This window comes from Scylla paramamosain, unplaced genomic scaffold (assembly GCF_035594125.1).
Source record: "Scylla paramamosain isolate STU-SP2022 unplaced genomic scaffold, ASM3559412v1 Contig99, whole genome shotgun sequence".
Classification (NCBI taxonomy): Eukaryota; Metazoa; Arthropoda; class Malacostraca; order Decapoda; family Portunidae; genus Scylla; species Scylla paramamosain.
Genome location: NW_026973764.1, coordinates 251,261 through 277,500, shown reverse-complemented (window position 1 = coordinate 277,500; position 26,240 = coordinate 251,261). Strand labels below are relative to the sequence as shown.

General features: G+C 40.8%; 1 long non-coding RNA gene across 2 annotated transcripts in view; it reads left to right on the top strand.

Annotated features, from left to right (window-relative positions):
* The first annotated feature begins 4,072 nt into the window (after positions 1-4,072).
* LOC135099032 (uncharacterized) overlaps positions 4,073-26,240 on the top strand; it is a 53,062-nt gene continuing 30,894 nt past the window's right edge. Inside the window, exon 1 of one of the 2 annotated variants that reach the window (XR_010267580.1) lies at positions 4,073-4,163. This is a non-coding gene — a long non-coding RNA (uncharacterized LOC135099032). The remainder of the gene's footprint in view (positions 4,164-26,240) is intronic. The other variant, XR_010267581.1, reaches the window with a different exon arrangement.

The following is a 26,240-nucleotide window of genomic DNA, read 5'->3' as shown; positions in this document are numbered from 1 at the left end:
TAATTTGAAGGATTTTCAACCTTTTGTTTCTTAGTAAATGACGTAACTAGAAAAAACGAATCTTCTTTAAGGGGAAACTAAACAACAATGAATTATTCCTCTTTATTCTTAATACTGCAGATATTTGGGTAGTTTTAGGCGAATATTCTCTTTAGACGTAGTGTTTTGTAATGTGCGGCAGTACTAGATGCCACACTGAAGTGGTAGAAGTGAGAGAAGAAGCCTTATTTATGAAATGTGACAGAAAACCTAACAATGAATGGAGGGTGAACAAGGAGGAGCGACAGAGGGAAGAAAGGGGCAAACAACAGGAACAAAAGGAACAACACGAATAGGAGAGAGAGAACAGGAGGAGGAGGAGGAGGAAGAGAAACTGAAAGATACGGAAGAGGAGGAGCAGGAGGAAGAGGAGGAGGAAGAAGAGGAAAACAAAGAAAAACTTCGATAACAAAACTCTCTTTCTCTCTCTCTCTCTCTCTCTCTCTCTCTCTCTCTCTCTCTCTCTCTCTCTCTCTCTCTCTCTCTCTCTCTCTCTCTCTCTCTCTCTCAGCCGCTGCAGTAATTTATCACACCAACATTCAAACACCTCGCTCATACCGAGATGAAAATATGAAAAATGGACAAATATAAAATAATGATCATGTCATAGTAAAATGAGAATTAAGAAAAGAATGATAAATAAATCATACAATAAATAAAACAAGTGGCAAGTGTCTTATGTTGACACATCCTGTGATCACGCCACTGCACTGCATCATACTGTAAGTCACGGATTACATTTCGCGCGGTGATCGTGTGCGATAGAGACCAGTCACCCCATACACCCCCATCTGAACCCTCTCAACCTCACCAGCCTTCCGTACCACCTCCCTCTCTATATCATCAACCTTTCTCACCTTTCCACCACTCCCACCCCCGCTCATCTTCACCTGTTCCTGCTATTTTTTCTTGCCAGCTTCCTTCTCTCCCATCATCACCCAGCGTTCCTTCCCCTCACCAGTCACCCTCACCACCCCCACCATCTTCTCCTTCACAGTCACCCCCTCCTCCATCTCACCCGCTCCCTCATCCCTCACCATCACCCTCACCACCACCCGCACCGCCTTCTCCTTCACAATCACCTCCTCCTCCATCTCCCCCGCTCCCTCATCCTTCACCACCACCACCACCACCACCACCATCACCGCCACCAGCTGCAGAAGACACATTTGACTCAGTCTTTCAACACTCGTATATTATATCAGTCTGAGGAAGAGGAGCACGTTTACACCACTCCACCATCACCATCCTCTCACGAAAACTAGTAGGTAAAATATAAACTGCAGTTTGTTTTAGACTGAATATTGGTGTGTAAGGCACAATGGAACCATTCCAGATATGCCCATACTTAGTATGTTATGATTATATTTAGTTTTGATGAATGTTGGTGGTAGAGTTCAAAGTTTGCCGCAGGCGCGGAAATCCCGGATATGGCGCCGGCGCGCGTTTTGACTGGCCATGCCGAAGAGGTTAAGGGGCTCGTAGTAGTGGTGGTGGTGGTGGTTGTGGCTGTGGTTGTGGTGGTGGTTATAAGAACATAAGAAGTGAGGAGACTGCAAGAGGTTAAGTGATGGCCTACACAAGGCAGCTCCTCTATCCACACCATTGGAGCAATCCAACGCCTACCCATCCCATCTATCCTCCCTATCCATGCTCTCATCTAGCCCTTTTTTTAAACTATCTAATGTTTCACCACTGACCACATGTCTACTTAACCTGTTCCAGTTATTAACCACCCTATAATTATATACATAACAACCTCTTTGAGTTATATTAAACCTTCTAACACTGTAACTAAACACAGAGACAGAGACATTTAAGACAGACAGACAGACAGACAAAAAAGACAATTTTAAGAACAACCTCTACGAGTTATATTATTAATCACTACAACACTATAACAACAACGACAACATAGCGGTTGTACATATCTGATTAATTAATACCAGAACAAGAGGCAGTGGTATTGTATTTAGTGGTGTGTGTGTGTGTGTGAAGTCATGAGGAGATTTGAGACAATAATAAGAATGTCATATATATATATATATATATATATATATATATATATATATATATATATATATATATATATATATATATATATATATATATATATATATATATATATATATATATATATATATATATATATATATATATATATATATATATATATATATATATATATATAAGAATAATATAATAATAGGAATAATAAGGATAATAATATTTTTTCACGGTCAACCGTTGGAAGCTCAAACCACCCCTACCCCATCCTCCCTTATCTCTCCCCAACCTCCTCCCCTCCCCTATCTCTCCCCTACCTCCTCCTCTCCCCTTTCCTCCCCTCACCCCCTCCTACCCTCCTTGCCTTCCCTTCGTTTTCACTGTCAAGGTCAAATCTGACAGTTTTACCCCCACCACCAAACCCCCCCTCCGTCCCTGTCTCACTCAATTCAAAACACACACACACACACACTCACGTATCATTACGTAGATACCGTAGGAAAGATCGATACCATATTAGCTCTGAGCTAGGGACGTAGGGGAAAAGCTGGCTGTGTCGAGAGACCAGCAGGCGACCAGAAGGTGAATTACACACACACACACACACACACACACACACACACACACACACACACGTAATTATGATTTTGAAAGTTTGATTAAATGTCCATTGACCAAATGTCCTTCGTTGAAATGTGCTTTAGCCATCGTTCCGGCCACGAATGAAACCAGGTATATAATTTATTTACAAAGACAGACCATTATGAGGAAGGCAGAATTGATGGTGCAATGCAAAAATGTGTAGGACTATACCAAAGTAAACTATTGAAATGTATTTATTTTCCAGTTGCAGAAAGGGATCTGATGATGTCCTCCAAAGCAATATAATACCACCATTGCTAGTCCTGTTTGGTTATCCCATTAACAAAAAAAAAAAAAACTTATAAGAATAAAAAGTTTGCAAGGTCCTGTATTGCAGTAAGTGGTGGTGGACAACAGTGTGAAAGTTTGTGTTTTATCTCTTCATAATTTACTTATGCATACATTTTGTATTTAGCATTATGAAAGTTGATAGCAAGTTTTTTGCATGCAGGTCGTGGTGCTTTAAAACCAGAACATTTTTTTAATTTGTCAAATCATTACACAAATGTACACTCCTCAGAACCAGGATATAGAATTGGATGTGAAATTGATGGCTGTTCTAGATCATACAAATCTGTAAAGTATCTACTAAGACACATTCGTTCACATCACGCATTATTTTATAATTGCCATCTTAATAGAGTGAGGGGGAAATTTAAAGTTTGTGATGATTCCTTACCTGATCCAGAGATTAGGATTTGTATGCAGAGTGAAGCTGGTGTGGAAATGATAACTGACGAAGGAAACGAATGTGCTTCATCACATTTAAATATCAACTGGACCCATGAAATTGTTACAAGGCTTTTAGCACTGAGAGAGGAGAAGTTGCTCCCTTCTGTAGTTATTAAAGATTTCACTGAACATTTGCAAGACCTTTTGGCTTTGCAGCACACTCAAACTATGAATAAGGTAATAAGTAAACTTAAAGAGGATGGAATTGATCCCAAAACGTTAAATGATCTCATGAATTCCTCATCACCTGCAGGCTTTATGTGTTTAATATTGAACACCCCAAAATTGTGAACATTTCCTCCGTTTCACAACATCCCATCTCTTAGGTATCAAGTATGAAAAAGGTAACGCTTTCAAAAACAACATCTCTACTTGTAAAACTCAATGAAGTAAACACAGAATTGAGCTATAAAAATGCACAAATCTGCTTTCAAATATATTCAACTCCACACATAATGCCTCTCTCTCTCTCTCTCTCTCTCTCTCTCTCTCTCTCTCTCTCTCTCTCTCTCTCTCTCTCTCTCTCTCTCTCTCTCTCTCTCTCTCAAATACATGCATAAACACAACAGCTATAATGAGAGAGAGAGAGAGAGAGAGAGAGAGAGAGAGAGAGAGAGAGAGAGAGAGAGAGAGAGAGAGAGAGTAGTATCCTCACCTGACCTGGTAACACTGCAAGAAAAATACACATCTGGCAATGCAGACCTGCCAGACGCCAGCCAGCCGGGGACCCCACGTCGATACTAGTGCTCTAACCTGTCTTAAGTTAACCTAACATAACTAGACTACATAGACTCAGCTTGCTGTTACACTTGCTGTTGTGCTGTTATGTGTGAACGGTGACAGATTAACAACATTTCTGCATTATTGACAGGAGAAACACGCTTTTAAAAGACTCTAGTTGAAGTGACGCAGGTTTTCAAGGGTGTATTTACAGTTGTAGTGACATATTAACAACATTTCTGCATTACTGACAGGAGAAACACGCTTTTAAAAAGCTCTAGTTGAAGTGATGCAGGCTTTCAAGGGTGTTTTTACAGTTGCAGTGATAGATTAACAACATTTCTGCATTACTGACAGGAGAAACACACTTTTAAAAGGCTCTAGTTGAACTGACGCAGGTTTTCAAGGGTGTTTTTACAGTTCCAGTGACAGATTAACAATAAGTTAAGTCAAGTGATGTCAGGTGTGGTTAGGTGTGGTTAGGAGAGGTTTGGTGTGGTTAGGTGAGACTAGAAGTTATTAGGTGATGCTTGGTGTGGTTTTGTTATGATTGGTGAAATTTCGTGAGGTTAGGTGAGTTTAGTTGTGGTTAGGTGAGGTCAGGTGAGCTTAACTGTGGTAACTTCAGGATGGGTGAGGTTATGTGAGGTTACATAAGGTTTCATGAGTTAAGATGATTTTAGGTAATGTTCAGTGGGATAATGTGAGGTTAGGTCATGTTAGCTGAGGTTAAGTGAGTTAAGATGAGGTTAGCTAATGTTGAATGGGGGAATATGAGGTTAGGTAATATTAGCTAAGGTTAGGTAAGGTTAAGAATGGTTAGGAGGGGTTACATTAGGTATGTGTGGTAAGTTGTAGCTAGGTAAGGTTAGGTTAGTTTAGGTGAGGTTAGATATTGCCAGGTATGATTAAGTGAGGTTAGGTGACTTAGGTGAGGTTATGTGAGTTTAAATGACGTTAAGAGAGGTTAGGTGAGGTTATGTGTGGTTAAGTGAGGTTAATTGTTAGGTGATGTTTTGTTAGGTTAGGTGAGGTTAGTTGAGATTAGGTTAGGTTAGATTATGGGTGGTTAAGTGAGGATAGGTGAGATTAGGTGTGGTTACATAAGGTTAGGTGAGGTTAGGTGTGATTAATAGAAGTAATGTAAATTAGGTGATGTTAGGTGAGGCTAGGTGAGATTAGAAAAGGTAAGGTTAGATGAGGTTAGGTGTGGTTAGTGGTTGTTAAGAGAGGTTAGGTGAGGATAGGTGAGGTTAGTTGAGGTTAGGTTTTGTTAGGTATAGTTAGATGGTGTTAGGTGTGATTAGGTGTGGTTAGGAGAGGTTATGTGATGTTAGATGAGGTGTGGTTAGATGAGGTTAGGTGAGGTTAACTTAGGTTAGGTGTGGATAGGTTAGTTTACATGATGTTAGTTATGGTTAGGTAAGGTTAGGTGAGGTTAAGTGAGTTTAGGTGAGGCTAGGAGACATTAGGAGAGGTTAGGTGAGGTTAGATAAGGTTATGTGAGGTTAGGTGTTAATAGGTGTTATTCGGTCAAGCTATGTGTAGATAGGTTAGGTTAGGGTAGGTTAGGTTCGGTAAGGTTCGGTAAGATAAGTGAAGTTAGGTGAGGTTAGCTAAGATTAGCTGAGGGTAGGTGAGGTTAGGTGACATTAAATAAGGTTAGCTGAGGTTAGGTGTGGTTAGGTATGGTTAGGTGTCATTAGGTGAGGTTAGATAAATTTATGATTTGTTAGATAAGATTAGGTGAGGTTAGCTGAGGTTAGGTGAGGTTAAGAGAGATTAGGTGTTTTTAAGTGAGGTTAGGTGAGATTAGATAAGTGTTAGTGTCATTAGGAGAGGTTAAGTGTGATTATGTGAGATTAGGTGATTTAGGTGAGGATATTTTACGTTAGGTGAGGTTAGACGTGGTTATGTAAGATTAGATTAGGTTAGGTGAGGTTAGGCATGGTTAGGTGAGGTTAGGTGAGGTTATGAGAGGTTATGTAATGTTTGGTCATATTATATGTTGTTAAGTGTGGTTAGAAGAGGTTACGTGAGGTTAGTTGTGTTTGATGTTGTTGGTTGGTGTTAAGTGTGATTAGGTATGGTTAGGAGAGTTCAGTTGAGGTTAGTTGATGTTAGGTGAGGTTAAGTGTAGTTAGGTGAAGCTATATGGGATTCGGTGAGGTTAGGTGAGGCTAGGTAAGGTTAGGAGATGTATAATAAAGCTAGTTGAGGTTTGATGATGATAGATGAGGTTAGATGTGGATAGATGTAGAAAGGTGAGGTTAGGTGAGGTTTGCTAAGGCTAGGTGAAGTTATGTGAGTTTAGGTGAGGTTAGCTGTGCTTAGGGGAGGTTTTATGAGGTTAGGTGTGTATTAGTGATGTTATGTAAGGGTAAGTGATGTTATGTGAAGTAAAGTGTGTTTAGGTGAGGTTAGGTGAGGTTATTTATGGTTAGCTTTACTTAGGTGATGTTAGGTGAGGTTAAGTGTGCTTAGATAAGGTTAGGTGAGGTTAAGTGAAGTTAGGTGTGGTTAGGTGAAATTATGGGAGGTTAGGTAACGTTAGTGAGGTAATGTAGGTGAGGTTAGGTGAGGTTAGGTATAGTTAAGTGAGGTTAGGTAATGTTTGGTGTGGTTATATGAGGTTGGGTGAGATTATTTAAGGTTAGGTGATGATAAATAAGGTTATGTGTGGTTATGTGAGTTTACATGTGGTTATGTGTGGCTAGTTGTGATTAGTTCAGGTTAGGTGAGATAAGATACATAATATTTTGTGAGGTTAGGTGACTTAGGATAGGTTAGTTAAGGTTACTTAATGTTAGGTGAAATTAGAAGAGGTTAGGTAATGTTATGTATGGTACAATGAATTTAAGTGAGGTTATGTTAAGATGAGGTTAGGTGAGGTTAAGAAGCGTTAGATGAATCTAGGTGAGATTATGTGAGCTTATTCGAGGTTGGGTGAGGTTAGGAGAGGTTAGGTGAGAATAGGTGATCAGGTGTGTTTATGAGAGGATATGTGAGATTAGGTGGGTATGTAAATTCAGCTGAGGTTATGAAAGTTTATGGGAGTTTATGGGAAGTATGGTGAAGATAGGTGAGGTTAGGTGAAATTTAGTGTGGTTAAGTGAGATTTGATTTGGTTAATATGGTTATATGGTTATGTGAGGTTAGGTGAGGTTTGGTATGGTTAGGTAAGTTAGGTGAGGTTAGATGTGGTTAGGTTAGGTGATGTGAGGTTATATTGTTAAGTGTGGATAGGAGAGGATAGGTGAAATTAAATGAGGTTAAATTAGATTATATGAGGTTATATAAGGTTAGGTGTTGTTAGGTGAGGTTTGGTCAGGTTAGATATGGTTAGGTGAGGATAAATGAGGTTAAGTTAGGATAAGTAAGGTTAGGTTAGGTTAGGTGGGATTATGTGATCTTAGGTAAGGTTCAGTGAGGTTAGATGAGTTTAGTAGATGTTTGGTGAGGGTAAGTGAGGTTAGGTGATATTAGGTATGGTTAGGTGAGGTTAGGAATAATTAACTAAGAAGTTACTTGAAGTTAAGGGATATTAGGTGAAATTTGTTAAGGTTATGTGAGGTTATGTGAAGTTAGGTTAGGTTAGGTGAGGTTAGGAGATGCTGCATGATGTTAAGTGAGGTTTGGCATACTTATGTGAGATTAAGTGAGTTTACAGAGGTTAGGTGAGATCAGGTGATGTTAGATGCAGTTATATGAGGTTATATATGGTTAGGTGAAGTTAGGTGAGGTTAGGTGTGCTTTTTTTTTAATTAGTTGATGTTAGAAGAGTTTATGTTAGGATAGGTGAAGTTAGGTGTATTTAGCTTAGGTTATGTTAGGTTTGTTTAATTTAGGTGAGGTTACAAGAGATTAGGAAAGGTTTGATATTGTTAAATGAGGTTAATTGAGGTTATGTGTTTTTATGTGAGGGTAGGTGATGTTAGGTGAGGTTAGGTGTGCTTATTCGAATTTTGGTGAGTTTAGGAGAGGTTATGTTGGGATAGGTGAGGTTAGGTATGTTTAGAAGATGATTGGTGAGGTTAGTTGAGGTCAGTTGTGTTTAGGTGTGGGTAGGTGAAGTTAGATGAGGTTGATTATGATTAGGTGTTGCTAAAAGAGGTTAGTTGGGGTAAATTGAGGTTAAGTGTGGTTAGATGAAGTGAAGTGAGGTAATGTGAGGATAGGCGAGGTTAGGTGTGCTTAGGTGAAGTTAAAGTAGGTTAGTCGAGGTAAATTGAGGTTAGGTGTGGTTAGATGAAGTGAAGTGAGGTAATATGAGGATAGATGAGGTTAGGTGTGATTAGGTAAGGTTATGTTAGGTTAGGTGTGCTTAGGTGTTGTTAGGTGAGGTTAGGTGAAGTTAGGTGCGATTATGAGAGGTTAGGTAAAGTTAGGTTAGAATAGGTGTTATTTGTTGAGGTTAGGTGTGTTTATGTGAGGTTAGGTGAGGTTATGTATGGTTAGGTGAGGTTAGGTGGTGTTAGGTGTGGTTAGGTGTGCTGAGGTGAGGTTAATTGAGGTTAGGTGATATAAGTTATGCTTAGAAGGATTAAGTGAGGTTTGATTTCCAAACTACCCTCCTACGGTTTCTATCCTTCTCTCTGTAACTTCATCTCAAGTTTCCTTTCTGACCGTTCTATTGCTGCTGTGGTAGACGGTCACTGTTCTTCTCCTAAATCTATTAACAGTGGTGTTCCTCAGGGTTCTGTCCTGTCACCCACTCTCTTCTTATTATTCATTAATGATCTTCTAAACCAAACTTCTTGTCCTATCCACTCCTATGCTGATGATACCACCCTGCACTTTTCCACGTCTTTTCATAGACGTCCAACCCTTCAGGAGGTAAACATATCACGCAGGGAAGCCACAGAACGCCTGACTTCTGATCTTTCTAAAATTTCTGATTGGGGCAGAGCAAACTTGGTATTGTTCAATGCCTCAAAAACTCAATTCCTCCATCTATCAACTCGACACAATCTTCCAGACAACTATCCCCTCTTCTTCAATGACACTCAACTGTCCCCCTCTTCTACACTGAACATCCTCGGTCTGTCCTTTACTTATAATCTGAACTGGAAACTTCACATCTCATCTCTAGCTAAAACAGCTTCTATGAAGTTAGGTGTTCTGAGACGTCTCCGCCAGTTTTTCTCACCCCCCCAGCTGCTAACTCTGTACAAGGGCCTTATCCGTCCATGTATGGAGTATGCTTCACATGTCTGGGGGGGTTCCACTCATACTGCTGTTCTAGACAGGGTGGAATCAAAAGCTTTTCGTCTCATCAACTCCTCTCCTCTAACTGACTGTCTTCAGCCTCTCTCTCACCGCCGCAATGTTGCATCTCTTGCTGTCTTCTACCGCTATTTTCATGCTAACTGCTCTTCTGATCTTGCTAACTGCATGCCTCCCCTCCTTCCGCGGCCTCGCTGCACAAGACTTTCTTCTTTCTCTCACTCCTATTCTGTCCACCTCTCTAACGCAAGAGTTAACCAGTATTCTCAATCATTCATCCCTTTCTCTGGTAAACTCTGGAACTCCTTGCCTGCTTCTGTATTTCCACCTTCCTATGACTTGAATTCCTTCAAGAGGGAGGTTTCAAGACACTTATCCACCAATTTTTGACCACTGCTTTGACCCTTTTAGGGACTGGCATTTCAGTGGGCATTTTTTTATTAGATTTTTGTTGCCCTTGGCCAGTATCCTTCCTACATAAAAAAAAAAAAAAAAAAAAAAAAAAAAAGGTGAGGTTATGTTTTCTTAGCTAAGGTTAGGTGATGTTAGGACAGGTTAGATTTTAATAAGTTTGGTTATGTGAAATTAGATGTCGTGAAGTATGGTTAGGTGAGGTTAGATGAGGTTAGGTGTAGTTAGGAAATTTTGTGAGGTTAGGAATGGTTAGTTAAGGTTAAATGAGGTTAGGTATAGTTAGATGAGATTAAGTGTAGTTAGTTACGTTAGGATACTTGAGGATAGATTACGGTAGGATACATGAGGTTAGATAAGGTTAAGTGAGGTTACATGAGGTTAGATGAAATTAGGTTTGTTAGGTGAGGTATGGTGAGGTTAGTTGAGGTTAGGTAAAATTAGGTGAGGTTTGGTGAGGTTAAATGACGTTAGGTAAGGTTCGGTGAGGTTTTGTAATATTAGTAGAGGTTAGTTGAGGATAAGTGAGTTAGTGACGTTATGTATGGCTAAATGAGGCTAGGTATGGTTAGGTGTGGTTAGGTGAGGTTAGAAACAGGTGTTTTGGTGAGTTTAGCTGAGTTTAGGTTAGGTTAAGTGAGATGATGTTTGTTTATGTGAGGTTAGGTAACATTAGGTATATATAGGTGTTATTATATGAGATTAGGTGAGATTAGAGTAAGTTAGGTGATTTAGGTAAGTTTAGGTTAGGTTTAGTTATGTTAAGAGAGGTTATGTGAGGTAAGGTGAGGTTAGGCATACTTTGTTAAACGTTAAAATCTACCAGGTTAAATGAGGTCAGCTGTGGTTAAATGAGGTCAGGTGATGTTAGGTGTGTTTATGTGAGATTAGGTAGGAATAGGTACTGTTAGGTGAGGTTAGGTGTGCTTAGGTAAGGTTAGGTGAGGATAGGAGAGGTTAAGTGAGGATAGGTGAGGTTAAGAGCGTTTAGATGATAGGTGAGGTTAGGTAAGTTTAGTTATATTTTAGATGTGGTTAGGTGAGGTTAGAGGAAGTTAGGTGTGATTAAGAGAGTTTAAGAGAGGTTAAGTGAGGTTAGATGAGGTTAGGTGTTAAGTGAGGTTAGTTGAGGTTAGGTGAGGTTATGTAAGGTTAGATGTGGTTAGGTGTGATTAGTTAATGTTAGGTTTGATTGGGTTATGTTACATGAGGTTAGGTGACTTAGGTAAATTTAGGTTAAGTTAGGTAAGGTTAGTAGAGGTTAGTAGAGGTAAGTAAGGTTATGTTAGGTTAGGTGATTCTAGGTATGGCTATGTGAGGTTAGGTATGGTTATGTGTGGTTAAGTGAGGTTAGGTGAGATTAGGTGCGGTTAGGTGACTTAGGTAAATTTAGGTTAGGTTAGGTAAGGTTAGGAGAAGTTAGGTGAGGTTAGGTGTCGTTAGGTGTGGTTATGTGAGTTTAGGTGTGGTTAGATGTGATTAAGAAAGGTTAGATGAGGTTAGGCGTGGTTAAGTGAGGTTAAGTGAGGTTACTTTAGGTTTTGTTTAGATAGGTGGAGTTAAGTGTGCTTAGAAGAGATTAGGGGAGTTAAGGTGTGGTTAGGTGAAGTTATGTGAGGTTTGGTGGTTAGGTAAGGGTGTGTGAGGTTAAGTGTCAGTTGGTATGGTAAGGTGATGTTAAGTGAAGTTCGATGTAGTGAGTTGAAGTTTTGTGAGGTTAGGTGAGGTTAAGTGTGCTTAGGTGAAGTTGTATGAGTTTAGGTGTACTTAAGTGATATTGGGAAAGGGGGTGATGTTCGGTGATGATAGGTAAAATTAGGTGAGATTAGGTAACGTTAGGTATAATTAGGTGAGGTTAAGTGAGGTTAGGTGTGGTTAGTTGAGAATAGGTGATCTTATGTGATTTTAGGTAAGATCAAGTGAAATAAGATGAGGTTAGGTAATGTTAAGGTGGGGTTAGGTAAGGTTAGAAGAGGTTGAGCAAGGTTAGGTAAGATTAGGTGAGGTTAGATGATATTTGCTGAGGTTAGGTGAGGTTAAAATGTTTTATGCATATTCAGGTGATGTTAGATGGTGTGGTTACCTGTGATTATGTGACTTTAGGTAAGGGTAGCTAAAATTAGGTAAGTTTAGGTGAGGTAGGTGAGTTTAGGTGAGGTTGGGTGTAACTTGGTGTGGTTATTTGAGATATGTGATGTTAGATTTGATTAGGTGAGATTAGGTGACTTAGGGTAGTTTAGGTGAGGTTTGTTGTATTTAGGTGATGTTTGGTGAGATTATGTGTTGTTATTGAGGATAGGTGAAGTTTAATGAGGTTAGGTGTGGCTATGTAAGGTTAGGTAATGTTATGTATAGTTAGGTGAGGTTAAGTGAGATTTGTTAAAGTTAGGTGAGGTTAGGTAAGGTTAAGTGAGGTCATTTTATGATAGATGAGGTTAGGTGACTTTAGGTATGGTTAGGTGAGGTTAGGTGAGGTTAGGAAAGGTTAAGTCACACTATGTGTGGTGAGGTGAAGCTACATTAGGTTGGGTAAGGTTAGGTAAGATTAGGTGAGGTTAGATGTTATTAGGTAAAGTTATGTGAGGTTAGATGTGGTTAGATGTGGTTAGTGAAGGATAGGTGAAGTTATGTGATTTTAGCTAAGGTTATGTGAGCTTGTGAGGTTTGTGAATTAATGTTAGGTGATGTTAAGTGATGTTAAGTGATAATAGCTGAAGTTAGGTTCAGTGAGGTTAGGTGAGGTTAATTGAGGTTAGGTGAGATTAGGTGCGGTTAGGTGTGATCAGGTGACTCTGAGTGAGGTTTGGTGATGTTAGGTGTGGTTAGGTGAGGTTATATGAGTTTAAGTTTGGTTGGGAGTGGTTATGTTACGTTAGCTGCGATTAGGTAAATTAGGTTTGGTTAGAAGTTATGTAAGGTTAGGAGAGTTTAGGTGAGGTTAGGTGCTGTTAGATGAGATTAGGTGTGGTAATATGAGGTTAGGTGGGGTCAGGTGAGGTTAGGGTAGGTTAGCTGAGGATAGGAGACGTTAGGAAAGGTTAGGTGAGGCTAGTGAATTTTTTAGAGGATAGGTGTGATTAGGTGAGGTTAGTTGAAGTTAGGTTAGGTTAGTTAGATTCGGTAAGGTTAACTGAGGTTAGGTGAGCTTATTTTAAGATTAGGTGAGGTTAGGCGAGGTTAGGTGACATTATATGTGGTTATATAAAGTTTAAGTGTGTTTAGGTATGGTTAGGTGAGGTTAGGGAAAGATAGGTGATGTTAGGTTAGGCTAGATGTGATTAGATGTGATTTGGTGATGTCAGTTGTGATTAGGAATGGTTAGGTGACTTAGGTGACATTATGTTTGGTTATGTGAGGTTAGGAGAGGTTAAGTGATGCTAGGTAAGGTAAGTTATATGAGGTTAGGCATGCTTAGGTAAGGTTATGTGAGGTTAGGAGAGGATAGGTAAGTTTAGGTGAAGTTAGATATGTATAGGTCTGGTTATTAGCTGTTTGTTGAGGTTAAGTGAGGTTAATTGTTGTTTGGTGTGGTTAGGTGAGGTTAGTTGTTGTAACTTGTGGTTAGTAGGGTTTATGTTATGTTAAATGAGGTCATGTTTGGTTAAGAGAGGTTAAGAGAGGTTGTTAGCAGTGGATATGTGTGATTATGTGTGGTTAGGAGAGATTTAGTTAGGTTAAGTGGGGGTAGGTCTGGTTAGGTGAAGTTTCATGAGATTAGGTGAGCTTAGGTCAGGCTAGGTAAAACTAGGTGAGGTTAGGTGTGGAATGCTGTTATAATATGAGATTAGGTCAGGTTAGTTTAGGTTATGTGAGGTTAGGTGTGTTTAGGTGTGCTTAGGTAAGGCTAGTTTTCCTGCTAGGTGAGGTTTAGGTTTAATGAGGTTAGGCAAGTGTAGGTGATGTAAGGTAAGGTTAAGTGTTCATAGGTGAGTTTAGGCGAGTTTGCTTTAAGTTATGTGTGCTTAGGTGAGGTTAGATGTACTTAGGTAAGGTTAGTTGTGGTTAGGTGAGATTAGGTATGTTTAGGTGAGGTTAGGTGTGGTTAGGTGATATTAGGTATGTTTAGATTAGTTAAGGTTAGGTGAGCATAAGTTAGGTGTGCTTAGGGTGATTAGGTAAGGTTTAAAATTTTTTAGAGTTTATGTATCCTTACATGAGGATAGATGAGGTTAGGACAGGTTAGGAGAGGTTAGGTGAAGTTAGGTAATTCTGGGTGTGGTTACGTGTGGTATGGGATGAGGGTTATGAGAGGTTAGGTGATGTTAGGTGAAGTTATATGAGGTTAGGTGAAGTTAAATGAGGTAAGATGTAGTTAGGTTAGTTTAATTAAGGTTAGGTGAGGTTAGCTGAAATTAGGTGAGGTTAGGTAAAGTTATGTTAAGTTACGTTATATTTGGTTAAGTTGAGGTAAGGTGAGGTTAGGTGAGGTGAGCTGAGATTATGTGAGCTTGCATGAGGTTAGGTAACGCTACATATGGTTAGGTGAGGTTGTGTTATAATTATGATAAGGTGTGGTTAGGTGAGGTTAGATAATATTAGGTCAGGTTATGTGAGGCTAGATGAGGTTATGTAAGGTGAGCTTAGCAAGATGAGTTTAACTGAGGATAGGTATGGTTACTTGAGGTGAGATTAGGTGTGGTTAGGTGTAATTAGTTGAGGTTAGGTGTGATTAGGTGAAGTTAGGTGAGGTTAAGTCAGGTAAGGAATGCTTATATTAGGTTTTGTTAGGTTATGAGAGGTTTGGTGATGTCTGGTGAGGTTAGTTGTGGTTAGGTGTGGCTAGGAGAAGTTAGGTGAGGTTAGCTGAGGTTAGATGAGGTTAGGTACTGATGGGTGTGGTTAGGTGTGGTTAGGAGAGGTTATGTGAGGTTAAGAGGTTTAAATGATGTGAGGTGAGGTTAAGTGAAGTTACATGTGGTTATGTAAGGTTAGTTCATGTCTAGGTGAGGTTAGGAGAGGTTATGTAAGGTTAGGTGAGGCTAGGTGAGGTTATGTGTGGATAAGTGTTGTAAAGAGAGATAATGTGAGGTTCGGTAAGGTTTGTTTGTGTTATGTGAGATTAGGTAAGGATAGGTGTGATTAGGTGAGGTTTCTTGAGGGTGTGATTGCTTAAGTGAGGTTAGGTTTGGTAAGTTTAGATGAGGTTAGATGTTGTTAGGTGAGGTTAGGTGTGTTTAGCTGAGGTAAGTTGAGGTTAGGTAAGTTTTTAGGTGTGGTTAGGTGAGGTTAGGAGAGTTTAAGTTTGCTTAGGGAAGTTTACATGAGGTTATAACAGGTTTTGTGACGTTAGTTGAGATTAAGTGTAATTATGTGTGGTTAGTAGATGTTAGGTCATATTAGGTGAGGATAGTTCTGGTTTGGTGTGATTATTTAAGGTTAGGTTTGGTTAAGTATGGTTAGGAGAGCTTAGGTGAGTTTCATTAAGGTCAACTTTGGTTAAGAGAAGTTAGATTGTGTTATTTGTGGATAGGGATGGTTAGGTGTTATTAGGAGAGCTTAGGGGAGGTTAAGTGAGGTTAGGTAAGGTTATGTGAGATTAGGTAATGTTAGGTGTGCTTAGAGGGTGTTAGAGGAGTTTATGTGTCCTTAAGTAAGATTATGTATAGGTATGTGAGGTTAGAGAGGATGGGTGTGTTTGGGTGAGGTTAGGTAAGGTTAGTTGAGGTTATGTGTGCTTAGGTGACATTAACTTGAGGTTAGGTGTGCTTAGGTGGGGTTAGGTGAAGCTAGATGAGGTTTCTTAATGCTAGGTGTGGTTAGGTTTGGTTAGCTGAGGTTAGATGAGGTTAAGTGTGTTTTGGAGTGGTAATGAGAGGATAAGAGATGTTAGGTGAGGCTAGAGGCTAGAAGAGGTTAGGTAAGGTTAAGTGATGTTGGGTGAGATTACTTGAAATTAGGTGAGATTAGGTGAAGTTAGGTTAGTTTAGGTTAGGTTAGGTTCGGTTAGGTTAAGTGAGGTTAGGTGAGGTTAGCTGAGATTAGGTGAGGTTACATGAGGCTAGCTAGGTGATGTTACGTATGGTTAGGTGAGGTTAGGTGAAATTAGTTGTAGTTATGTGTGATTAGGTGAGGTTAGGTGTGACTAGATGAGGTTAGGTAACTTAGGTGAGGCTAGGTTAGGTTATGTGTGGTTTGGAGAGAGTAAGTGATGATAGATGAGGGTAGGTGAGGTTAGGCATGCTTATATGACGTTACATGATGTTAGGAGAGATTTGGCGAGTTTTGGTGAGGTTAGGTGTGGTTTGGAAAGATTAGGAGATGTTTGGTGAGGATAGTTGCGGTTTGGTTTGGTTAGGTGAGGTTAGGTGTGGTTAGATATGGATAGGAGAGTTCAAGTGAGGTTAGGTGAGGTCAGGTTTGGTTAAGTGAGGTTAGGTGAAGATAGGTATGAATATATGTGGTTAGGTGTAGTTAGGAGAGGTTCGGTGAGGTTAGGTAGTTTAGGTGAGGTTAGTTGAAGTTAGGTAAAGTTACTTGAGATTTAGTGAGGTAAGGTTTTGAGATTTTAGGTGAGGGCTGGTAAGTTGAAGTGAGTCTAGGTGAGGTTATGAGTGGATATGTATGGTAACATGAGGTTAGGTAAGGTTTGGTGAGGTCAGGTGAGGTTATTTGAGGTTAGGTAAGGTTAGGTGTGCTAAAGAGTGAGGTTAAATTATGTCAGGTGTGCCTAGGTAAGGTTAGGTTATGTGTACTTAGGTGAAGTTAGGTGAGTTTAGGACACCTTAGATGTGGTTAGGTGAGGTTAGGTAATTTTAGGAGTGGTTAGGTATGGTTATGTGAGGTTAGGTGAGGTTAAGTGTCGTTAGGTGAGGTTATATGTCGTTAGGAGAAGTTATCTGAGTACAGGAGAGGTTCGGTGTTGTTAATTGAGATTAGGTGAGCTTCGCTAAGTTTTAGGTAATGTTAGGTAAAGTTAGGTGAGGTTAAGTGAGGTTAAGTGAAGTTAGATAAGATTATGTTTTGTTAGGAGAGGTTAGGTGAGGTTAGGTGTGATTAGGTGTGGTTAAGTGTGGTTAAGTGAGGTTATGTGAGCTTAGGTGTGGTTAAGTGATGAACGGTAAGGTAAGGTGTAGATTGAGGTTAAGTGAGTTTGTGTGCTTAGGGGATGTTGGGTGAGGTTAGGTGAGGTCAGGTGTGATTAGGTAAGGTTAGTTGAGTTTAGCATAGGTTAGGTTATGTTAGGTGAGGATAAGGATGAGGTTAAGTGAGGTTAGGTGTGGTTAGGAGAAGTTAGGTGAGGTTCTGTGAGGTTTAGTAAGGTTAAGTTTTGTTACATAAAATCAGGTATAGCTAGGTGAGGTTAGGTGTGGTAAGGTGAGTACAGGTGAGGTTAGTTGAGGTTAGCTAAGTTTAGGTGAGGTTAGGTGATGTTACATAAGTTTAGATGAAGTTAGCTGATATTAGGTATGGCTAAGTAAGATTAGTTTTTATTAAGTGCGGTTAGGTGAAGTTAGATAAGGTTTGGTGAAGCTATGTAAGGTTAGGTGAGGTTAAGTAAGGTTATGTGAGGTTTGTTTAGGTTAAGTGAGATTATGTGTGTTAGGTGAGGTTATGTGGCGTTAGGTGTGGTTAGGTGTTGTTAGGTGAAGTTAGGTAAATTCTAGGTGCGATTAAGTGAGGAGAGATTAGGTGAGTTGAAGAGAGGTAAAGTGAAGTTAGGTATGTTATATAAGGTTAGGTCCTGTTAGGTGAGGTTAGGTGAGGTTATATGTGGTAAGGTGATATTAGGTTATATTATTTGTGCTCACATTAGGTTACGTAACGTGAAGTAAGAAGAGGTTAGTTTAGGTTAAGTGAGATTAAATGTGGTTATATGTTGTTAGGAGAGGTTAGGTAAGGATAGATGATACTATTGTTGGTTAGGTGCGGTTAGTTGATTTAAGTTAAGGTTAGGTGTGGTTAGGTGAGATTAAGTGAGGTTTGGTGAAATTAAGTGTGTTAGGTGTGGTTAAGTTATGTTTGATGAGGTTAGGAGTGGTTAGGTGAGGTTAGGTGAGGTTACCTATGGGTAGGTATGAATAAGTAATGTTAAATGAGGTTAGTTGAGGTTACCTTTGGTTAGTCGAGGTTACATGCGGTTAGGTGTGGTTATATGGTGAGGTTTGGTGAGGTAAGCTGTGTCTAGGTGAAGTCAAGAGAAGTTATGTAAGGTTATTTATAATTATGTAAGGTTAGGTGCTGTTAGCTAATGTTATGTGAGGTTAGGTGTGCTGAAGTTAGGTTACTAGAGGCTAAGTGAGGTTAGGAGAAGGTAGGTGAGGTTAATGATTAGATGTGGTTAGGTGTGGTTAGGAGAGTTTAGGTGAGGTTAGGAGAGATTAAGTGTAGTTTGGTGTCTTTAGGTGAGGTTAGGTCAGATTAGCTGTGGTTAGCTGAGATTAAGTGAGGTTGTGTGTTGTTTGGTGGGAATAGATGAGGTTAGGAAAGGTAATATGAGGTTAAGGAAGGTTAGATGAGGTTACCTGTGGTTAGATGAGGTTATATGGTGTTAGGTGTGTTGTTAGATGAGGTTAGATGAGGTAAGGTGAGGTTAAGTGTAATTAGTTGAGGTTATATGACTTAGGTGAGGTTAGATGAAATTAGGAGAGGTTAGGTGATATTTGGTGTGGTTAGGTGAGGTTATGTGAGTTTAAGTGAGGTTAGCTATGATTAGATGTGGTTAGGTGAGGATCAGTTAGGTTAGGTGAGGTTAGGTGAGGCTATGTGTGATTACGTAAAGTTAGGTGAGATTAGCTAAGGTTACTAAAAGTTAGGTAGGATTTAGTGAGGTGTGTTAGAAGAGGTTAAGTAATATTAGGTGTTTTAGGAGAAGTTAGCTGAGGTTAGGTAAGGTTAGAAGGTTAGGTGAGGGTTGGTGAGGTTTGGTAAGGTCATGTGCGATTAAGTGAGATTAGTAGAAATTAAGGTAAGTTAGGTGAGGCTAAGTGGGAGAAATTAAGGTTAGGTGAGGTTCGGTCAGGTTACGAGATGGTAGGTGAGTTTATCTGAGGTTACATGAGCTTATGTGACGTTAGATGACATAAAGTGTGCTTAGGTGAGGCTAAGTGAGGTTATATTTGTCTAGGTGAGGTTATTTGAGGTTAGGTGAGGTCAGGTGAACTTAGGTTAGGTGAGGTAAGGTTAGGTAAGATTATGTGTGGTTAGGTGAGATTAGGTGAGGTTAGGTGAGGTTAGGTTAGGTTAGATTAGTTAGGTTAGGTGAATTTAGGTGTAATTAGATGAGAATAGGTGTGCTTAAGTGAAATTAGGTGAGGTTAGGACAAGTTTTGCTTGGTGAAGTTAGATGAGGTTAGGTATGGTTAATTATAGTTAGGTGAGGTTAGGTGTGGTTAGTTGTGGTTAGGAGAGGTTACATGAGGTTAGTTGAGACAATGTGAGGTTATGTGAGGTTAAGTACGGTTATGTAAAGATATGTGAGATTAGGTGAGGTTAGGTAGTGTTAGATGTGGTTCTGATTGATTAGTTAAGGATAGTTGAGTGTTAAGTGAGGTTACATAAGGTTAAGTGATGTTAGGTTAGGTTAGGTAAACTTACATGGGGTTAAGTATTTAATTGTAAGGTTAGGTGAAGTTAGATGATATTAGCTGAGATTAGAGGATGTTATATGATGTTATATGAGGTTACGTTGTGAGTGATTAGTATGAGTGATTAGGATATTTGAAGTTAGGTGAAGTTAGGTAAGGTTAGGTGAGGTTAGGTGAGGTTAAGTGAGGTTAGGTGATATTAATTGCGGTTAGTTGTCAGCAGCTGAGGTTAGGTGAGGTTAAATGTGGTTAGGAGATGTTAGGTATTAATAGGTGAGGTTATGTTAAGTTAGGTATTGTTAGGTGAGATTAGGTGAGGTTAGGTAAGGTAGGGTGATGTTTGAATACTTGGGTGAAGTTACATGAGGTTAGGTAAGGTTAAGAGAGGCTAGGAATGGTTAGGTGTGGTTGGATTGTGTTTCTTATTTAGGTGAGGTTAGTTGAGGTTAGGTGTGTTTGGGTGAGGTTTGGTGAGGTTAGATGAGGATAACTGATGATAAGTGAGTTAAGGTAAGGTAAGTTTAGGTGAGGTTATGTAAGGTTAAGTGTAGTAATGTGAAATTAGTTGAAGTAAGGTGAGATTATGCGAGTTTAAGTGAGGTTAGATGTGGTTGGATGAGGTTAGGTTATGTTAGGTGTAGTTAGGTGTTGTTAGGTGAGGTTAGGTGAGGTTGAAAGTGGTTAGGTGAGGATAATTGATGATGATGAGTTGAATTAAGTTAAGGTTAGGTGAGAGTAAAATAATAATAATAATAATAATAATAATAATAAGAAGAAGAAGAAGAAGAAGAAGAAGAAGAATTATAATAATAATAATAATAATAATAATAATAATAATAATAATAATAATAATAATAATAATAATGATAATAATAATAATGATAATAATAATAATAATAAAAATAATAATAATAATAATAATAATAATAATAATAATAATAATAATAATAATAAATGGTTTATTATTCAGGCAGTTTACAAACTGAAAATGTACACAGAGGGGAGTGGAAATACTTAACATTAATCCTGAAGCTAGGTCTAATCTAGAAGCGAAATACTATTGATTGATGGCTCGTACCATGGTGGGAATCGCACTGAGTCTGTACCGGTCCGTGCGCGGCACCCTTAGTGGCGTTATCTTATTGTGTTGTTTGGTGGCACGGACGGGGTGAGGCGCGTCAAGCGGCAGCATGTGTCTGAGAGTTGGATGATGCAAAAGTCCCCTTCAAATTTCACCAAAGCCTCTCGGTGCCTGGTGTATAGTCTGAACAGACTCAGGGTGGTCAGGACTTCATCATAGGTTGTGTAGGCGGGACCAAGGATGACCCTTCACGCCCTTTTCTGCAGGCTCTCTAGCTGGAGCTGTTGAGTGTGTGTGTGGGAGAAGAACCACGCTGGGGAGACATACAAATGTTTTGGGGAGGATGAAGTTGAGGTACACCCCCCTTAACTTGTCTGTCGGCGTCCCCAGCGACCTGAATCTGCGCAGCATGTACAGCCTGTAAGTATCCGATCTTACGGTGCTGGCGACATGCTACTTCCATGTCAGCTGGTCGTCCACCGTGACTCCGAGAAGCTTGGCACATTGGACCATCTGGAGGGAGTACGGGCTCACCGTGAGCTGGGGAGGGGGCACTGGTAAAGAGGAGGTACAGGAATGCATCACCACAGTTTTGCTGTGGTTAATGGTCATCCTGTTCTTTTTCGTCCACTTCTGCAGTCGCTCCAAGATTGCATGCAGTGGCGAGTAGTCCGGGTTCTTGTTGCAGACTGGGATGCTGATGGTGCAGTCATCCTCATACTTCCAGTGATGGGGGTGTCAGTGAGTGCGTCGTTAATCAGGAGTAGGAAGCTTAGTGAACCCATCGTGGTCCCCTGGGAGATCCCACATATCAGCTGTAGGAAATTAGAGACAGAGCCCTGGTAGCGAACAGCCTGACGCCTCCCTGAGAGGAAGTCGGCTAGCCACGCTACCAGGTTAGGAGGGAGACCCAGACTTATTGCCTTGCTGATGACAAAAAATATGATCAACAAGATCAAAGGCTTTTTGAAGTTCAGAAAAGCAACAGCTAGAGAGGTGCTTCGCTTGCCCAAGTGGCTGTGGATGAATTCAAGGAAGCTGGTCAGGTAATGGGAGGTGAAGGTGGCTTTGATATTGCCAAACTGTCTGATATCCACGGTATTATAAACTTTGGTGTAGGCCCAGTCATACACAAAATCTTCACAAATAAGGCTAGGGATAGGGGTGATAGAGACTGGCCTGAGATCAACGAGTGACTGTGGACTGGAAGTTTTGGGGATGAGAGTGACGCAAGATGTCTTCCAGTCCGCGGAGCAGGAGTGTTGAGAGAGAGAGAGGCATTTATTATGGAGCATAGCGGTGTTGCTGGCTCTTCAGGAAACTCCTCGTAAATTTTTATAGGATGGTCAGTTGGTGTGGTGATCTTGATTTAAATTTAAGCATTCTCTTAAAAACATCCATCGCCTGGACGGTGGAGGGTGGGGAGGGAGCGGGAAGATGGTCTGGAAGCGGAGTGGTGTGGAGGGGAGGAAAGGTCTGACAGATAGCGGCAAAGTGATGGTTCATCTCCTGAGCTGCGAGATTAGCAAGAAGGTGTGAGGTGCAAGGAAGAGATGAAGTGTGCTTTTGTAGGCCACACACTGGTTTGATCTTAGCATACTACTGTCTGTTGTTGGCCAACTTGAGGTGGTGTATCTTGTCCCGGTAATATCATGCCTTGGCAGCCTTAATCTCCCTGATCCCTTTGTTTCTTAGTTTTTTGTATAGGACCGGTCAGGAGTGGAACGCCCAGGTCCGCTGACACATGAGTCTTTTAAGGCGGGGCGCCATCCAGGGGTATCAAACGGGTGCACTGTGACGGTCTTGGTTGGGAAGTAGCGGAGGAAGGCTTCTGTGGTGGTGGCGACGTAATTGTGCCATTTTAAGTGGACGTCCTCCAATATTTATATATTTATAATCACCAGAAAACCAAGTCTGAATAAAAAAAATGGTATTGCAGTTCTAAGAGATACTTATGTAACCTATGAAATAAGTTTGAGTGAGATACACGGTATCAATATTTTTAGAGACAATTCTAAAATCACCTAACCACACCTAGCAACACCTAACCTAACATTACCTCACTTTTTTTTTTTTTTTAGGAAGGACACTGGTCAAGGGCAACAAAATTCCAATAAAAAATATGCCTACTCAAATGCGAGTCCCATAAAAGGGTCAAAGCAGTAGTCAAAAATTGATGAATAAGTGTCTTGAAACCTCCCTCTTGAAGGAATTCAAGTCATAGGATGGTGGAAATACAGAAGCAGGCAGGGAGTTCCAGAGTTTATCAGAGAAAGGGATGAATGACTGAGAATACTGGTTAACTCTTGCGTTAGAGAGGTTGACAGAATAGAGGTGAGAGAAAGAAGAAAGTCTTGTGCAGCGAGGCCGCGGAAGGAGGGGAGGCATGCAGTTAGCAAGATCAGAAGAGCAGTTAGCATGAAAATAGCGGTAGAAGACAGCTAGATATGCAATTATGCGGCAGTGAGAGAGAGGCTGAAGACAGTCAGTTAGAGGAGAGGAGTTGATGAGACGAAAAGCTTTTGATTCCACCCTGTCAGAAGAGCAGCATGAGTGGAACCCCCCCAGACTTCTAACTTTAATTCTTGCTGGAAGTTTGCTTACATTCACCTAACTTTTTAGAAGCTGTTTCAGCTAGAGATGAGATGTGAAGTTTTCAGTTCAGATTATAAGTAAAAGACAGGCCGAGGATGTTCAGTGTAGAAAAGGGGGACAGTTGCGTGTCATTGAAGAAGAAGGGATAGTTGTCTGGAAGGTTGTGTCGAGTTGATAGATGGAGGAATTGAGTTTTTGAGGCATTGAACAATACCAAGTTTGCGCTGCCCCAATCAGAAATTTTACAAAGATCAGAAGTCAGGCGTTCTGTGGCTTCCCTGCGTGATATGTTTACCTCCTGAAGGGTTGGACGTCTATGAAAAGACATGGGAAAGTGCAGGGTGGTATCATCAGCGTAGGAGTCGATAGGACAAGAAGTTTGGTTTAGAAGATCTTTAATGAATAATAAGAAGAGAGTGGGTGACAGGACAGAACCCTAAGGAACACCACTGTTATTAGATTTAGGAGAAGAACAGTGACCGTCTACCACAGCAGCAATAGAACGGTCAGAAAGGAAACTTGAGATGAAGTTACAGAGAGAAGGATAGAAACTGTAGGAGGGTAGTTTGGAAATCAAAGCTTTGTGCCAGACTCTATCAAAAGCTTTTGATATGTCCAAGGCAACAGTAAAAGTTTCACCAAAATCTCTAAAAGAGGATGACCAAGACTCAGTAAGGAAAGCCAGAAGATCACCAGTAGAGCGGCCCTGACGGAACCCATACTGGCGATCAGATAGAAGGTTGTGAAGTGATAGATGTTTAAGAATCTTCCTGTTGAGGATATATTAAAAAACTTTAGATAGGCAGGAAATTAAAGCAATAGGACGGTAGTTTGAGGGATTAGAACGGTCACCCTTTTTAGGAACAGGTTGAATGTAGGCAAACTTCCAGCAAGAAGGAAAGGTAGATGTTGACAGACAGAGCTGAAAGGGTTTGACTAGGCAAGGTGCAAGTACGGAGGCACAGTTTCGGAGAACAATAGGAGGGACCCCATCAGGTCCATAAGCCTTCTGAGGGTTTAGGCCAGCGAGGGCATGGGAAAAATCATTGCGAAGAATTTTATTAGGTGGCATGAAGTAGTCAGAGGGTGGAGGAGAGGGAGGAACAAGCCCAGAATCGTCCTAGGTAAAGTTTTTAGCAAAGGTCTGAGCAAAGAGTTCAGCTTTAGAAATAGATGTGATAGCAGTGGTGCCATCTGGTCGAAGTAGAGGAGGAAAAGAAGAAGAAGCAAAGTTATTGGAGATATTTTTGGCTAGATGCCAGAAATCACGAGGGGAGTTAGATCTTGAAAGATTTTGACATTTTCTGTTAATGAAGGAGTTTTTGGCTAGTTGGAGAACAGACTTGGCATGGTTCCGGGCAGAAATATAAAGTGCATGAGATTCTGGTGATGGAAGGCTTAAGTACCTTTTGTGGGCCACCTCTCTATCATGTATAGCACGAGAACAAGCTGTGTTAAACCAAGGTTTAGAAGGTTTAGGACGAGAAAAAGAGTGAGGAATGTATGCCTCCATGCCAGACACTATCACCTCTCTTATGCGCTCAGCAAACAAAGACGGGTCTCTGACACGGAAGCAGTAGCCATTCCAAGGAAAATCAGCAAAATACCTCCTCAGGTCCCCCCAACTAGCAGAGGCAAAACGCAAGAGGCACCTTCGCTTAGGGGGATCCTGAGGAGGGATTGGAGTGATAGGACTAGATAAAGATATGAGATTGTGATCGGAGAAGCCCAACAGAGAAGAAAGGGTGACAGCATAAGCAGAAGGATTAGAGGTCAGGAAAAGATCAAGAATGTTGGGCGTATCTCCAAGACGGTCCAATACGAGTAGGGTGTTGCACCAATTGCTCTAGGTCATGGAGGATAGCAAAGTTGTAGGCTAGTTCACCAGGATGGTCAATGAAGGGAGAGGAAAGCCAAAGCTGGTGGTGAACATTGAAATCTCCAAGATTGGAGATCTCTGCAAAAGGGAAGAGGGTCAGAATGTTTTCCACTTTGGAAGTTAAGTAGTCAAAGAATTTCTTATAGTCAGAGAAGTTAGGAGAGAGGTATACAGCATAGATAAATTTAGTATGAGAGTGACTCTTTAGTCGTAGCTGGATGGTGGAAAACTCGGAAGATTCAAGAGCGTGGGCACGAGAGCAGGTTAAGTCATTGCGCACATAAACGCAGCATCCAGCTTTGGATCGAAATTGAGGATAGAGAAAGTAGGAGGGAACAGAAAAGGGACTACTGTCAGTTGCCTCAGACACCTGAGTTTCAGTGAGGAAAAGAAGATGAGGTTTAGAAGAGGAGAGGTGGTGTTCTACAGATTGAAATTAGATCTTAGACAGCGAATGTTGCAGAAGTTAATGAAGAAAAAGTTGAAGGGGGTGTCAAGACACTTAGGGTCGTCGACAGAAAGGCAGTCCGACCTGGGGACATTTATGGTCCCCTCCCCAGATGGGGACTCCGAAGCTGGTGTAGGAGTCGCCATGATGATTTTAAACTTTTTGAGTGAGGGGTGTGTGTGTTATTAGGTGCTTGTAGTTTTGTGTGGAGGAAGAGAGTTGTCTTCAGAGGACAGAAGCAATGACTGCCCCCTTGTGTTGTGAGACATAAAGGGAAACGTTCAATGAGGTCACAGCTGGTTTAAAGAAAAGTTTACAGCACCCCTTGAACAGTGCTTTAGACTGACTGGGAGTAATTATTGTTTCGGCAGGTGTCTACCGCCTCCTCCTGTAACCTAACCTAACCTAACCTAACCTAAGTCACCCAACCTTACCTAACCTAACTTAACATTACCTAAACTCATGTAACCGTAGATTCAGTTTTGTTGTCCTCCACGACCTAGAGCAATTGGTGCAACAAGTTGCTGCAACTCGTATTTCTGACCGTTTTGGAGATACGCGCAACATTCTTGACCTTTTCCTGACCTCTAATCCTCCTGCTTATGCTGTCACCCTTTCTTCTCCGTTGGGCTCCTCCGATCACAATCTCATATCTGTATCTTGCTCTATCGCTCAAATCCCTCCTCAGGATCCTCAAGGTGCCTTTGGCGTTTTGCCTCTGCTAGTTGGGGGGACCTGAGGAGGTATTTTGCTGATTTTCCTTGGAATGACTACTGCTTCCGTGTCAGAGACCCGTCTTTGTGTGCTGAGCTCATAACAGAGGTGATAGTGTCTGGCAAGGAGGCGTACAATCCTCACTCTTTTTTTCGACATAAACCTTCTAAACCTTGGTTTAACACAGCTTGTTCTCGTGCTGTACTTACATTCAGGCTGTTC